At 51.1% G+C, this 16,981-nt stretch overlaps 1 pseudogene; it reads right to left on the bottom strand.

Moving 5' to 3' along the window:
* The window catches only part of LOC147729920 (uncharacterized), a 98,327-nt pseudogene extending 83,329 nt beyond the window's left edge, over nucleotides 1–14,998 (bottom strand).
* Nucleotides 14,999–16,981: the final 1,983 nt, after the last annotated feature.

Below are 16,981 nucleotides of genomic sequence, written 5' to 3'. Positions count from 1 at the left end.
ACTCCCATAGGGATGGCATTGTGGCTTGAGGGCCAGGGCGCCACTCCGGTCTTCGGTGGGCTAATGTTAGCACACAATCAGAGTCCGAACTACTACGGGGCTGGGCCCGCGTCTCTGAGCTGCATCCATCCCCTATCCACTGTCCTGAAATCAGTCACCACGCTTGCACCACACCGCTCACACCGTCATTAGTCACCAGCATAGGTGCCAATCTTTCCAGCTCTGGCCCCTTCACCCGAAAGCGCCATCCTGCCTACATTTGAAAAACAACCTAGAGTACTACTCATTTTAAATATGTGTCCAGGACCAGCACTTAAGGCACTGGCAAAACGTTCATCCAATAAAGATGGCGCGGACAGGAAGTCCCAAAACAAACCCAACTGGCATTTCAAACGCAGTCATGTTTTCATAAAAAAATAACTGGAGCCTCAAATATTACACGCATCAAATATATTAAAATAAAGTTAATCTCTGGAATGTTTTCTGAAGTTTTGGCAAATCCGCATCTCCCCGTCCCCAGAAAGCATACAAACCATCTCCCCTTTATAGCTCTGCGAGACAAAACATCTTCATTGAGGGCATGCAGAAAAGGAACCAAGAAGGACTGCTTGACAGCTTCTGAGCAATGTGCCAATGTGATTTAATGGGGCACACCTCACCTTCCACAAGTGACTTACCGTCCGGTCCGTCTTGGAGAACACCACTCATCGTGGCTTTGCCTCCAGGCAATGGAACTTGTGACCACCATCTCACCCTCAGTTCAACCCCCAAGACTCCTGAGCCAATCTAAACACTACTTGTAGTTCATGTTAGAAAACAGCATGATAGCAACGCAAGGATTGGCATGGTCAGCGACTGGCTGCCGCCCCCCCGCCCCATACTGTGGGAATTAGCAAAATTAATGTACCTAAGCGGCGTTCATTTGCCCTCTCCCGTCCCCCTCCCTGTAGACACCACGTATACCCTGAAATATTGACCGTATCACTCCGCCAGTAAACGCCTGTGCCCATATGTACATGACAGCCATTTTAGGCACCTTGGCCTCTTGCCCACTCATTAGAATCACTGGCTTCCCTCCTGCGCGCATTTGAGCACCCCCCTCCCACTCTCACATGCATAGACCATGAAACCCAGCACTCTGCGCGACCCTGCTATGAAAGGCAACCCTCCTGCTTGGCCCAGGCACCCCCCCCCCCCCATTTCCCTCTTGAAGAGGCATCCTTCGCCTCAGCTGACCTAGCCCCCCCAGCTGTATCTGACTGCCCCTGTTCTCTCATGTACGGGTCATAAGATCTCTCTCTCTCTCTGTGCGACTCTGACCCTGCGCGCACCCTGACCCCCTCCTTCTCCCTCACATGGACAAGTCATAAACCTTCCTCCTCTGCAAGACCCTGTCCTTGGGAGTCACGGCCGCGCCTGACCAACACCTCCTTTCCTTCCATGAATGCCCCTCTGTTGACGAGCCTTCCCTCCGCGCTCGATTGTCCACGTGGCATGAATACCACTCCTTTGATGACCCCTTCCCCCGAGTCCGGCTGACCACACATGTCCGAGGCCATCGCCTGAGTCAGGGGATACCATTTACTGCCCTTATTGTATGCCACTATTGATCCTAGCCACCCCACCCCCTGGGCTATGATCAGGCGTACACATCCTAAACAGTTGACGGAACACTCAGCTGCGTGATTGCCCTCCCCTCTTATCAGCAGGTCAAGGGTCCCCATTGTGAACACATGTGGGGTAGGATCACCACGAGGATTATAGGGATGTTCTTCTCTTGCGTCATACAGCCCTGATTGTGTTATCGAGTGTTCTGTAAGGTATAAAACCAAGAGTCTCAGCTCACTTGTTAGAGCACCTCCCGATGGCACCTTGTTTCGTGTCTGACATGACAGGCTCTCCTCATGAGAATTAAACTCTGTTCTTGATTCCTGCTTCCAGCGCCCGTCTCTTTATTTGGTAATTATTCAGAATGGGAACTAAGAGGCGTCTTGCGCCAGCGGCCTGGGCATCGATAGGGTTCTGGGCTCTGTTTCCACAATTGGCGCCCAACGTGGGGCCCATCAGTGACATAAGGTCCAGTAAGAGAGATCCAGACGATGAGGTGAACATCTAAATGATCGGAGTATACCTGCCTTGAGAGGGCCCTCGTCCGGCTGCCGATTGAATGAACTTCACCTATTCTGAACGGACCTCTCTTGAGTGACCTACTGTCCTGACTGGAATCCCACAGGACTGCTGCGGTAAAATCATGGAGTAAGAGAACGATCGGGCGCTGGAAGGAGGAAGGCGAAGAACTGCCCACACGGTCCGGTCCGGGTAAGGTCGCGTAAATGCGACAAATTGTGAAATGATTGTTTTGGATAATACTAGTATTACGCTTTGTTGAAACCTCTGGAGATTCACCGTCTGCAAACGGAGAAAACAACAGGCTCTCTCTCTTTGCAAGCAGTGAAGGATAGGTAACGCAGACTTTTGTCCCCATTGTAATCCGTCGTACCTGTCTTCCTCCCCCACTGTTTCCCGAACTGTCGTTCGTGGATTATTGTCTGGAGATTCTTTGTCTGCAAACAGGGAAGAACAAGGTCTCTCTTTGCAGGTAGAGAAAGAGTGGGTAGCGATAACTTTTCGTGCCCACTTATTCTCCCCACTGAATTGTTTGATTGGCCGATTGTTCGGTATTGGTTCTTTTGAGGTATTCACCGCCGCCAAACAACGGAGAATAGAAATATTCTGCCTAGTCTTTGCCCGCTGTGATAAGATAGGTAATGCAGACCTTTGTCCCCGTTGTAATCCGTCATGCCTATCTTCTCCCCACTGGTTGGTAGCCTGTTTAGCCCGGACCGCTTATTAGAGATGAACCACCCAGCTCCACTGGAGGGTACACCTAATAAGGACATGTTCATTAAGTGTGGACTAGTCGCTATAGCTTATAATAGGTTATGGCATAAAAATACAAGAAAAAGAGTTGAGCGAAATCAGTAGGCCACTGATGAGTTATCAACTTCGCTAAAAATAAAATAAGAAATGTTAGAAATAACTTGCAATAAGAAACATAAAAATGGCGAGGGAAGACAAGCTTGACACCAAGGCAGCCACGAGGTAGCTAGGCTCCATTGCCTACTCCTGCTCCAAACATGTCTGCCTCATTGCCCGCCACGCCCAAATAACGGTCACATGAGATAGAAACAATTCAATAGGTACCTACCCCCATTCCGGAAGCTCCCGAAGTGCAACAGGTCCGCGGTTACGCCCATCCGGAAGGCGAGGCCTCGAGGCATGCGAGGCTCGCCTGGCCGCGGTCAGAAGGAGATGATGTTGGGCAGGCGGTCCAAAGAATGGCAGAGTCCTCTCCTTCTCTCCTGCTGCCCTGCGGGCCACGGGGGGGGGGCTGTCTTGCCTCAGCCACCGACCACCCCCCCCCCCTTCTGTCTCCCGCCTGGTCCGACCCACGAAGAAGGCCGAAGCCAAAAGCGAGAATGGCGGAGCTTGCAAGTAGTCCCGCCACATGTCAAATCCCTGGATAGTTACAGGTAGTGCCGCCACATGTCGACGCCTGGACAGTTCCAGGTAGTCCCGCCACATGTCGACGAGAAAAGGGGGGGATGTCTTGCCGCAGCCACCGACCCCCCCCCCATCTTCAATGGCTGGCACGGCCAATATCGAAACGACGGAGCCGAGGAACGGCGCGGGGTCGCTGGAAGGGGGAGGTGACGCGAACGATCCTCCCCCACCTCCCTCCAGGTGGAGGCTTCCAGCGACACCCCAATGCTCTTACTTAAAGAGGGTCAACATCAAAAAGCGGTCTTCTGCCCTGGACGGGCGCACGCCCCATGTCTGTTCTTCTCCTCAACCTTGAAGATTCTATAAGAGCCGGGGGGCACCCCGATCCCTCCGCATGGGCGCCCCCGTCCCCCTCACTGGGAACCGCGACATCGACGCACTCCTGCCAGCGCCAGCTTCAGTTTGGAAATGGCTAAGGTGCAGCCACGGCACAGACTTGTTCAGTTCCGGAGGAACACCAGAATGACCCGGTAGGAAAATTGTTGCCGCCCTCCCCACTCTTTGACTATCGTTAGACTGTTACCACATGATTCAAAACTTTTTGAACTTCCAACGGAAGGCCCCGGTCCGACCACGAATCATTGGAGACATTCTGACTGTGCTGGAACTCGCCTGACCCCACCCAAAAATGGCGCCGACATAAAATGAAACGTTTTGAATAAACTTTGTTGCACCCTGATTGCGCAGCCTTTTGTCCCGAGATATATGCGCAGTTTTTGGATAATGAAAGTAGATATGAAGATTATTAAGTATGTGCTTGGACAATGAACTGACTTAGAGTGGGTACTGATTATAATATGGAAAATGAATTGGTGCAATTTAGGTAACGAATGAACTTGGATAATGAATTTATGAATTTATTAAAGATGAATTACTGACGTGCATCATGCTTGCTCTGTAGGGAAGTTTAACGCGATTTTATTACACTGCTGCACTTTATGCAATAAACTGCCACCTATTTCGTTCTTCTTATGTACAGTTTCAATCTGCTTTGTAGCCGGCCCACCGAGTTGCAGGCCTGTATTTGTACATCAACACTTTTTATTAAAAGTATTTTGAAAAAGAAAGCATGGTTGTAGCAGTTGCATTTAATGCGTTTTGGATGTCTTACTACTGTGAGCGAAGAATAAGTATGATGAAAGATGTAGAATCAAAAGGGATCAGATATTTAGCAGCTACATTGCGTGTCACAGGCAGCCAGAAAAGTGTTTTGGACACCCTTAAAACGACACCACGGAAATGCCACCTGACCGCCGCCTTTGCACCCGACGAAAAGGGGTTACGACCAAGTAGCTCATGTAGATACGCAGATCACCAATGATTATCTATCTGACACCACTGGTCCCTCTGGGCTTAAACGCCGAGATGGTAAAGAAAGGCGGTACGTGGAGATAGGTCGAGTAAGTGGTAAGTAAAGGCATTTTCGGACTACTGCATGCTGATGTACTTTGAATGCTGTCCCCCACCCCTTCTTCTTCCTCCCTTCTGCAGGTCACGTCAGAACGACGGATGAAGTGTGGGAGAGCGACGGTCGAACCACCGACGAAAAGGGAAAGAGGGGATAAGTGTATAGTCCTCATAACGATAAGTTTTAAAAAAGACGTAGACTTAAACATGACTGTTCCTCCTTAGAACATAGCGGCTGAAAGGATAGACTGACATAGAAACTGGACAGGTACTGAATGACGAAAAATTGACTGGAAATGACATGTTAAATAATGTAACTGGACGTTTGACTAGGTAGGGAAAGGACAAAGCAAAATATACGGGTAAGGGTTGCCACGGCACCACCCGTCTAGGAAGTTAGAAATGTTGCTGATGTTCAAAATGCACTGCCCCCCTTTTTTTTCACACTCTTATAGATATAGCCAAGCTGCCCGACTGTTCTCCCGATCAATACTTGCTGTTGCCTCAGCCTGGAGAACTTCCCACCAGAGGAAGGGACTGAAAAATGGTTTAAGATCCAACCATGGGTAAATAGCACGACCAGGTTAATTTCTGATCGACTAACCGAGGTGTAAGTATTGGCAATTGAGAACGCTCGAAGAAATAACAAGCGAGAGGGAAAAGGAGGGAAAGGTAAAAAGAACTAAGCACGTAGATAAATAGGATAGTAAAGATAGGAAGGATATAAAAAAAAAAAATATATATAATAATATGGATTTTGTTGGCCAACTATTGTTTTCTGTTTTGTCGTGAATGTCTTATATATATGTAAAACATGTACTGTCTTCCTCTGTCTGAGTTCGTGTGTGTGTACTGTAGGGGTTTATGTTCTCCCTTTGTCTGCGTCTCTCCGTTACCTGACCCCCTGCTGTTCTGTGTTGTGAACGCACTAAATGACCTATTTTTGTACACATCTCTCTGTCTTTCTCTATCTCTATCCCACCTTTTTCCTCTCTATATCTCTCTCCCTTTCTCTCTCTCTCCCTTTCTCTCTCTCTCTCTCTCTCTCTCTCTCTCTCTCTCTCTCTCTCTACATGTCATACGTGTACCAAATGGCTCGTTTAGATTGCGGATGACTCTCGCTCTCTATGGGAGTCTCCCTATTTCCTCTTCCTTTGTATGGTAAAGTTGTGCCTCGCTGGCACTAGTCTGATTGGAAACTTATTGAACGCGAAGGTGTTCAGCGAAATTGACCGAAACTAAAATGATTGTATCTCGCCATATTACTACCTCTCCTTTCTGCAAAAATGAATGAACTTGAATTGGCTGAGAAGGAAAGGACAGGTAAGATGACTAAGGTCCCCCAATCTGGCCATTTATAGGGGAACTGTATGTCAATGGCACCTTATTTTTCTGTTCATCAGAGACGAACACCAACGTCTAGATTGACCCCCAATGCCCAGATTGCCCCACCCCCTTTTGCACCCAAGTGCGAGCGCCCGAAGCATCCCCGCCCCATTTGATAGACCCCAGCTGCTGTCCCGGATATAAACATGATGACCATGAGTAACTGTCGTCCCTCGAGAAACCCCTGTTTTACCTGACTCTCGATGATGGCACCCCCACCCTGTTTGAAAAGGTTAGCCAGCCTTGAAGGGAAATGTTCCGAAATGTTGAATACGATGAAATGCACAGTTGATGGGAAATCTTATTTATCCTCACTTGAGTTATAAATAGGACGATGAATAAACTTGGCATGAACTCAGTAGGAATGCCGACATATGCACTGCTTGGTAATAGACCTCTGACTGTGACCGATGAGCGTATCTCCCAAGTGCGTTGGATTGAGGGAGGAATTCACATGCATAAATGTCTTCTCCTGACCAGTTCTCTAAAGCTTGTTTTGTACCTATTTCAAAGATATACGATCACCGGAGGAGAAGGGTCGGACGTGACACACAGCCTAGCTGCAGATCTTGAGACACATGTGACCTCGACCAAAGGTGGAGCTGCAGCGCAACAAGATGCGGGACGAGACAGCAATTTCAAACGTGGAAAATGAAACTTGACGGGCTGCCCTGAAGCCCTCCGTCTGCTAACCCACGTGTGCCTGGAGTCTCCGTCCCCCTTCTTTGGGCCCGATTGATGGGCCTGCCTGCTTGTTATCCTTTGCTCCCTTGGTCCCTTTTGTGTGTCCCAGGAACTCTGACCCAACTCCGCTCTCTCTCCTATCGACTGTTTGAACAACACACACCCTCTTTTCCATGTGACCTCACGCCAAAAGGAAGAAAGGCATTCAGGTGGGAATAGGGTGTTGCCACGGAAATATAGGTGCCGAGCATAAGGCGCCGCTAAACGGATTGTTTAGGGAACAGGACTGTGGTCTAACAGCAGAGGACTGACCGCACCCTGCAACGCGTAAGGATAGAACCGAGCTGGACCTATAGCTCCACCGCCGGTGCTCAACAGCGCCAACGAAAGGACACGGACTAGAGCCTACCAGTGATGGCTCACTGATAAAAGACACTGTGACGAAGAGACTTTGTATATTGAACTGATTCCGCCCTCAACTGCTTGGTCAAAATGTTCATTGGTCACATTTTTAAGTCAGAAACATTTATGCTATGTAGTGCTTTTGAAATGATAGGAACTCGACAAATGCAATTTCCTATGTGCTGCATTCTGCCCATCACATCAACTGTTCATGATTTTTATGCAATATGTTAGTATTGACAAATGCTATTTCATCAACCACATGTTTATATGTACGCCCCTTAACTAGGAAGGATAGGAAAATGAACTCGCTTATGTTAAAAGCGGCGACTGTGGGAATTAGCAAAATTAATGTACCTAAGCGGCGTTCATTTGCCCTCTCCCGTCCCCCTCCCTGTAGACACCACGTATACCCTGAAATATTGACCGTATCACTCCGCCAGTAAACGCCTGTGCCCATATGTACATGACAGCCATTTTAGGCACCTTGGCCTCTTGCCCACTCATTAGAATCACTGGCTTCCCTCCTGCGCGCATTTGAGCACCCCCCTCCCACTCTCACATGCATAGACCATGAAACCCAGCACTCTGCGCGACCCTGCTATGAAAGGCAACCCTCCTGCTTGGCCCAGGCACCCCCCCCCCCCCATTTCCCTCTTGAAGAGGCATCCTTCGCCTCAGCTGACCTAGCCCCCCCAGCTGTATCTGACTGCCCCTGTTCTCTCATGTACGGGTCATAAGATCTCTCTCTCTCTCTGTGCGACTCTGACCCTGCGCGCACCCTGACCCCCTCCTTCTCCCTCACATGGACAAGTCATAAACCTTCCTCCTCTGCAAGACCCTGTCCTTGGGAGTCACGGCCGCGCCTGACCAACACCTCCTTTCCTTCCATGAATGCCCCTCTGTTGACGAGCCTTCCCTCCGCGCTCGATTGTCCACGTGGCATGAATACCACTCCTTTGATGACCCCTTCCCCCGAGTCCGGCTGACCACACATGTCCGAGGCCATCGCCTGAGTCAGGGGATACCATTTACTGCCCTTATTGTATGCCACTATTGATCCTAGCCACCCCACCCCCTGGGCTATGATCAGGCGTACACATCCTAAACAGTTGACGGAACACTCAGCTGCGTGATTGCCCTCCCCTCTTATCAGCAGGTCAAGGGTCCCCATTGTGAACACATGTGGGGTAGGATCACCACGAGGATTATAGGGATGTTCTTCTCTTGCGTCATACAGCCCTGATTGTGTTATCGAGTGTTCTGTAAGGTATAAAACCAAGAGTCTCAGCTCACTTGTTAGAGCACCTCCCGATGGCACCTTGTTTCGTGTCTGACATGACAGGCTCTCCTCATGAGAATTAAACTCTGTTCTTGATTCCTGCTTCCAGCGCCCGTCTCTTTATTTGGTAATTATTCAGAATGGGAACTAAGAGGCGTCTTGCGCCAGCGGCCTGGGCATCGATAGGGTTCTGGGCTCTGTTTCCACAATCTGACCACACCAACACCTGACACATGAACATGAGACCTGGTTATCTTTGGAAGGCGGGAGGTCGCAAGACCCCCCGGCCGTATTTATTAAGATATGAAATTAAAAAGGTTTTTAATTGCATGATCAACAATTTATACAAAAATCAGCAGGACATTAGATACAATATTGTCAACAAGTTTGAGAGGCTAACCTTAACAGAAACTCTAATACAGATTGTTTCCTAACCGAAGCTAAGATCCTCATCTTGATTTTTGTATACTACATTTCTGGCCATATGGCAAGGTCGCTAACCGGTGTCAGGTCCTACTAGCTGCGCCTTACCTAGAGATGTGCGCATGCGCAGCCGGGCCTGGTAATTACCCGGTCTACGCCGTGAACTCCATTTACCCACTAAAGGAGGGCCCTTACTCTGCGCCATCCGGTGACGTCATAAGTATGCGCGCGCGGGGTGGCTACCAGCCTAAGGAAAGCGTGACTACTCCAACCCGCGCCCCTTTGAAGCACCAGTTACCTTGCCCCTGGAGTTCTTGGAGTGGCCAATGGCCCCTCCCCCTGGACGGGAACCTCCCATGGATGATGCCCGCCCCCTCAGACCTTAAAATAGCTGCTCACCGGTCATGACCTTACCGCATGCCCCAAACCTAATAAATACGACGACCTAGGAGAAAATTCTAATGACAACTACTCTAGCTAACACATCAAAACATCAATTTAAAGCTACAAAGGGAAAAAAGTCCTAAGCACAATTGCAGTATCATAACATGTTTCATCACAGTTCACTAAAAGGGGGAAAAAATTCCTAAAGAAAGCATCACCAGCATAATATACAAACCAGACACAGATCACTTATGCATATCAAGGATATCAACAAGCACGTACAGATTACGCTTAAACTAGACTAAGACAACATCAATCATTTAGTTTCAGGGATGGTGGGTGGGAAAACAAGAAGCCCCGAGCGCGGGGCACAACACGCTGTGGAGGAGCGTCCAGGGAGAAGAGGGTCTCCTGGGCGCTCCCCGCTTCTTTATCCACAAGGGGCTGGGTGGGGGTGGCTACGCCCCCCACCCAGCCCCTCCCGGCACGCCCGCCCCTGACCCGGACATACTACCATGGTATCTGGGTCAGGGAAGGCACCAACCAATCGGTGGTGGGGCGCGCCCAGGAGGGCACGCCCCACCACCGAGGGGCACAAAGGGAGGGGGCGATCGCCGCGCCGCCATGCGGGCGGGGGGGCCAAGAGCCCCCCCCTTTTCACATGGTCAGCGACTGGCTGCCGCCCCCCCCCCATCTGACCACACCAACACCTGACACATGAACATGAGACCTGGTTATCTTTGGAAGGCGGGAGGTCGCAAGACCCCCCGGCCGTATTTATTAAGATATGAAATTAAAAAGGTTTTTAATTGCATGATCAACAATTTATACAAAAAGCAGCAGGACATTAGATACACTATTGTCAACAAGTTTGAGACGCTAACCTTAACAGAAACTCTAATACAGATTGTTTCCTAACCGAAGCTAACATCCTCATCTTGATTTTTGTATACTACATTTCTGGCCATATGGCAAGGTCGCTAACCGGTGTCAGGTCCTACTAGCTGCGCCTTACCTAGAGATGTGCGCATGCGCAGCCGGGCCTGGTAATTACCCGGTCTACGCCGTGAACTCCATTTACCCACTAAAGGAGGGCCCTTACTCTTCGCCATCCGGTGACGTCATAAGTATGCGCGCGCGGGGTGGCTACCAGCCTAAGGAAAGCGTGACTACTCCAACCCGCGCCCCTTTGAAGCACCAGTTACCTTGCCCCTGGAGTTCTTGGAGTGGCCAATGGCCCCTCCCCCTGGACGGGAACCTCCCATGGATGATGCCCGCCCCCTCAGACCTTAAAATAGCTGCTCACCGGTCATGACCTTACCGCCACAGGCCAGCATTGTTAACCGACGATCTGGCCTCCCCCTACCTAGACCCAAATCAGCAAGCTTGTTTAGCAAAACCCTCTAACCAGGCCCAGAGATTGTTAGACCACAAAACATTCCCCGCCTCAGTCAAGTGTACTCCATCCCCTAGGTAATACTGTTCGCCCCAGATACACCCATGTGGAATCGTCTGCAACCGGGGGGCCCGAAATAGTTTGTCCAATTGTGTGTTGATCCTCTTTACCGAGTGATTCAACGCCCTAACCGAGTCCCCCCCTCGCCACTGCCACCGAGGGATAAGTTGCGACCATACTACCGTGCAACCCGGGCAAGTCCTGGCCACCCACCCCGCAGTGGAGATGATCTCCTCAATAAGGATGCGTCTCCCCAACTTGGCCAAATCATTCTCCCCCAGGTGAAGTATCACCACTGACGGGGGGCGGGCTGTTGAGCTAAGAGTCCCTGGAAGAAGTCCCTGAACTGGGTGAGACATAGACCCCCTCTCCCGAAGAATGAAATGTCAAACCCCTTTTGCGCGGCCCTTTTTCTACGGTCTCCTGTAAGAAAAACACATTCAGCACGCCTCACATACGAGTGACCCACGATCCAAACCATTTTCTTGTGTTGATCCCGATGCTTGTTCCGTGATGGCGTAGATCGTTGATGCCCGGTGGAGAGTTCCTCCCCTGCGTCACAGGTTTGAGAAACTGCAAAAAACCAAAAACAAACCGGGTGTGAGCACCATCCTGTCACAACATGTCAATTCGCACATATCGTTTATAACATTCAGAGGACCATCTCCCAATTTCCTTCACATTTTTAACCGGGAGGCCCCTTGCCACTGCCTCAGTTGCTGCCCCAATCCTAAACGAGTGAGTGCCAAATTCCTTGGGGTCCAGACCTGCCTGTCTGATCGTCAGCTCCAAGACCCTTCTAAACTGGTACCTGGTCAAGGGCGTACCGTCGGCGTGACACAACAGTGCACCTCCCGCCGTGCCCCCTCGCTGTTTATAGAAGATTTCCACATGAGCAACCGGGCAGCAAGGATTGGCACGGGCTCGGTGGAGCACTATGGTGTGACCCCGTGACTCCTGATCGGTTTTGGATTTCTGAATTGTCACCCACATGGTATCCTCCCTGATCTTTACACAGGCCCCTTGTAGGCCGCCCTCTGGTCATGTTTGGACGCTGCTACCAACTCACCAATTCTCAGAGCCCCATAGAAAGCCAGGGAAAATGCAGCTTTGAACAGAAGTACCTCCCACTCCGAGCTACAGACACTGTGCAGTGCCACCAATAAAGATGTCAGCCGTGCTAGCCCAATGGGCCTTCTTTTATCAGCAGGGTGACCCTGTAAACGGCGCCAACCCCTCAAGGCCTTGCGCACCATAAAGGTGTTAGTGGGGTCTCGCATGCCCTTAGCCTGCGCAAAGAAGGAGACCGCCGCCCTATGCCTGCTCGCAGCCGCTACGGAGCGACCCTCCCTGTGCATCCCTTCTAAGTAGGCCGCAAAGCTGTCCTCCTGTGCCCACCTAACCTCCCATTCCTGCCCCAAGAAAGTACGGTAAGACAAAAACGCCCCTTCGTAAGCTGTCTTGGTCTTGGGGGCTAAGCTAGCAACCACGAGGTCCTGTAATCTGGGGCACCAATCTGCCAAAGTACTGCCGGGAAGTGAGCCGGAGAGGGGTCTGCTGCAGGAAGATGTTCCCTGAAAACCTGCATTTTAAAGCGAGAGAGGGAGTCAGCTGCATTATTGAGAATGCCAGGGACATGCTTGGCTTTGAAGACCACATTCATTTTCAAGCATTGCAACACAATCTCCTTTATCAGGCGCAGTATGAAAGGACAGCGCGCCCCCTGTTGGTTTATGCACTCCACCACAGTCATGTTATCTGACCAGAACACCACTGATTGATTACATAGGTGTTCAGGCCAGACCTTCAATGCCACCCAGATTGGGAAGAGTTCAAGGAAGCCAATATTGGTGGTCAAACCCCATGCTCTCCATTCTTCCGGCCATCGTTGGGCGACCCACTTGTTCCCCAGGATGGCGCCAAAGCCCACACTACCAGCCGCGTCTGTCCATAAGCCCAACTCTGCTGATGTGGTGGGAGGACCGGGCCACACTACCCTGCCATTGAAATCCTCCAGGAATGCATCCATATGAGCATATCCTGGCGAACCTCAGATGACAACCTCGTGCGGTGATGTTTCTCCCGTAGTCCCTTCATTGCCTGGGCAATGGAGTGTGAGAACGGGCGTGCCATAGGGATAACCCGCAGAGCGAAGTTCAGTTGCCCCACCACCTCCTGTAATTGTTGCAAGGAAACCTTGTGTTTGCGTAGGCATTGTCGTAGCGCTGCTCTAAACCTAGACACTTTGTCCTGGGGCAACCTGAAGCATCCTTCCACTGAGTCAATTTCAATACCGAGAAATTCCAAGCAGGTGGATGGCCCAAACGTCTTCCCCAGCGCTAGCGGGACCCCAAAAGCCCGCATGAGCACGCAAAATTCCTGCAGTGCCCAGGCACACTCCTGAGAGCCCGCCGCACCTAAGAAGAGAAAATCATCCAGGTAATGCATGACCTGCTGGTGGCCCGTCGCCTTTCTCATGACCCATTCTAGAAATGAGCTAAACGTCTCGAAATATGCACATGATATGGAACAGCCCATGGGCATGCATTTATCCATGTAAAACTTGTCTTCAAAAGTGAAACCTAGGAGATGATGATCAGCTGGGTGGACTGGGAGGAGACGGAAAGCAGATTCTATGTCTGACTTTGCCATCAGGGCCCCTGGCCCCAGGGCACGCAACAGGTCCACCGCCTGGTCAAATGAGGCATATTTTACACTACAAATCCCTTCATCAATCGCATCATTCAAAGACGCTCCTCTGGGCCCGACAGGTTGTGGATCAGTCTAAACTGGCCCTTCTCTTTTTTGGGAACTACTCCTAGTGGTGAACACACAAAATTGGGGACGGGCACCCTCACAAATGGGCCAGATATCCTGCCCAGAGACAGTTCTTTGCTAATTTTTGCCGCCACCACTGTAGGGTTGAGTTTCACTGACAGTTGATTCTTGCAATGGGCGCTACCTGTGTACCCCCCTGCCGGGATCCTAAAGCCTTGGGAGAAACCTTCCTGAAGTAGTGTGGCTGCTGTGTGGTCCGGATATCTATTTAACCATGGGATCATTGCCAGAACATCTACAGGCGTGGGGGTCCCCAACTTGTTTGTACTACACTGGCTTTCCTCTTCCCCTCTGACCATGGTTGCCCTGCTTGGACCTGCAAGATGATTCTGGGTGTGAGGGGTGACCACAGGCCCCGCATGCATGTTTAAATCTACAGGTGCCCGGGGCCCTTGTGCAGGTGCGCTTATTAAAATCCCAGCACACCCCTTTCTTCTCTGACCCGCCGCCCCTATTCCTACCCGGGACCTCACCCGCTTGGTGTGGCCGAAAGGGCTGTTGAGGTCTGGCGGAAAAAACCTTGACTGCACTGGTGGACTGATGGGGGGGCGAGCTCTCTGAGAATTGCTGATGCCATGACATAGAGTCAACCTTGTCCCATGTCAGTGATGGATTAAATTCCAAGGCTTTCCTGAAATTGACATCATACCCTTTCCACGCATCCCCAGAGTACTGTTCACTCCACCCCACAATCCTGCTCTGGTAGCACGCCAATGGCGCCTGCACATTGGGGGGTCGTTCGGCCTTGATAGCTGTGAATACTGCAAAAGCCCTGATCCAGTTAAGCAGAGTTTCCTCCACCCTAAATCTAGAACACTGTGCCCTCCATTCACTTGGATGCATCCACTCCTTTAGCGTCTTTGCATGCTCCATTTCCTTATTATCAAGCAGTAATGAATAAATGTACACATATTTATCAGCCCAAATCATCTCCTTCACAGTCTGTGACACATGCTGTGCTAAATTCTCACTCCTGGAGGGTATAGAACCATCTCCCAAGAGAGGCAGTGCCACCTCCTTACCATTTCCGGGCACCTGGGCCGGCTGCCCACCATCTCCGTTCGGTTGGGCGGGACTGGAACCTGCGAGGGAAGAAGATGAGGGCACTGCAGTACTGTCAGCCACCGCTGCAGATTTAATCTTTTCCACCAATTTTGCCGCTTCTGCGGCATGATCTGACGAAGCCGGGAACACCCCCCCCTTCTGTAGCTACGGCATCAAGGCCGTTATCTGAGATACCAGTTCAGGGGGGATCGAGTCTAAATTGCCTGCTGGGACTGCCGGCGCCACCGGGGGCATAACCAGTGGCAGAGGTGTAGGAGGCAAGGGCGCTGTCGGTGACGGTAAACCCGTAAGTGGGATGGGCACCACGGGTGAAGGGGCAGGCCCGGCAGGGGGGGGCGCCGGCGGATTGACAGGGGCTGGCGCTGCAGGAACAGGAACAATTGGCGTAGGTGCCAGAGGAGCTGGAGCCGCAGGAACAGGTATAATAGGTACCGGAACTAACGGCTCTGGGGGGGGGGGGGCGCAGTGTACCTGGGCTTCTTGGCCTTAGACCTCTTAGGCGGGGTAACAAAATCCCCCCTTGGCAAGGGGGCCGTCCTCTGGCGAACAGGCCTACCCGATGGGCCAGGAGCCTCATCAAACCTCTCATTAAAGCGAGCCTCTAATTCATCAATTTTCCCCAATCGCTTGTTAATGTTGCTCATTTCAAGCATCATGGTCTGCATCATAACCTCCATCCTGGACCCTCCTTTACCACCCCTTGGCCCTGGCATGTTCTGAACCACACAAGAACTGCCTACACTCCTAGTGATACAATTTGAGCGTACTTGCGCTTTGTACCTTAACCAGATGGAGGATGTCCAGGGGGCTGTAAGCACCATGCAACGGCGGCCGCAACACCACCGGCTTATCCGGCTATGTCAGGGGTGGGTAAACCTAGCGTAGACCCACCCGGCGGCAACCAGGAGCAATGAAATGCTAGCCCCCCGCTCTCCTCTTACCGACCAGTCCTGCGTACTCCCCCCGGTATTGTGTCTGCAACCGCGTCCCACGTCCACCTCTTTGAACCAATCAATTGAGCTGCAGCGATGTTTTCTTTAAGCGCCTGTAATAGAAAAGATATCAATACCTGGTAGTATAAGGCTGAAGCAGTTGTTGAAACCAGCGCCTAAAATTATGAAGATGGAGCAGAGGGTTTGCAATACCTGGAAGCTTGACCCCTTATGAATCCCCCCACCTCACACTGCTTGACCCCTTATGCCTTTTCCAGTATGTCTGTAACAATCAACAGCACGCCCCAGATTTCTTTCAATAAAGGGGGGCCAATTAAACAAGATATGCTGGTAGAAAAACCCTTGCTTCCTAATTAAAACGATCCCAGAATTGCAGTAGTTAAATTAAATGCATTCACATAGAAGCAGGCACGCCCCAGATTTCTTTCAATAAAGGGGGGCCAATTAAACAAAATATGCTGGTAGGAAGACCCTTGCTTCCTAATTAAAACGACCCCAAAATTGCAGTAGTTAAATTAAATGCATTCACATAAAAGCAGGCACCCTTTACCCTGGTCTCCCATCCAGTTCCTGCCCTGGTCGACCCTGCTTCGCAAACTACACAGCTCAACCTAATGCCTGGCTGGATTCACCGCCCCTTGTAATGCAAAGCAGCCGGATATGAGGAGCGGAGAGGGCGCTACGCTATGGCCTCTCACCCCTCACAGCATACACCCGTTCGCTAGCACGTTTGCCCAGATCCCCCTACCGCTATTTTCCCGAAGGAGAAATGCCTCGCTCCTCCGCCTGGTCCTTTGGCCTATGCAGCCCAGTTGGTAGCGCTCCACGTGGTTCTGGCGGCGGCGCCCACCCCCGTTAAATAATACCTCGCGTTGGGCGATTAAGAAATTGCTCTCCGACCCGCTCCTCAGCCGCTTCGTGTCCCGGTGACCTCCGCTCCAGCGCGATGCCTCGAAACGGCTGCCGCGATGTCCACGTGCAACTCGGCAACCCTGGGACCAGTCGACGGATCAGCTAAGCCTGTAAAATAAATTGAGAGAAATTACTAAAACAAGAAGCCCCGAGCGCGGGGCACAACACGCTGTGGAGGAGCGTCCAGGGAGAAGAGGGTCTCCTGGGCGCTCCCCGCTTCTTTAT

This window comes from Lissotriton vulgaris, chromosome 2_1 (assembly GCF_964263255.1).
Source record: "Lissotriton vulgaris chromosome 2_1, aLisVul1.2, whole genome shotgun sequence".
In the NCBI taxonomy this organism is placed as follows: Eukaryota; Metazoa; Chordata; class Amphibia; order Caudata; family Salamandridae; genus Lissotriton; species Lissotriton vulgaris.
This window is presented reverse-complemented; position numbering and strand designations above follow the sequence as displayed.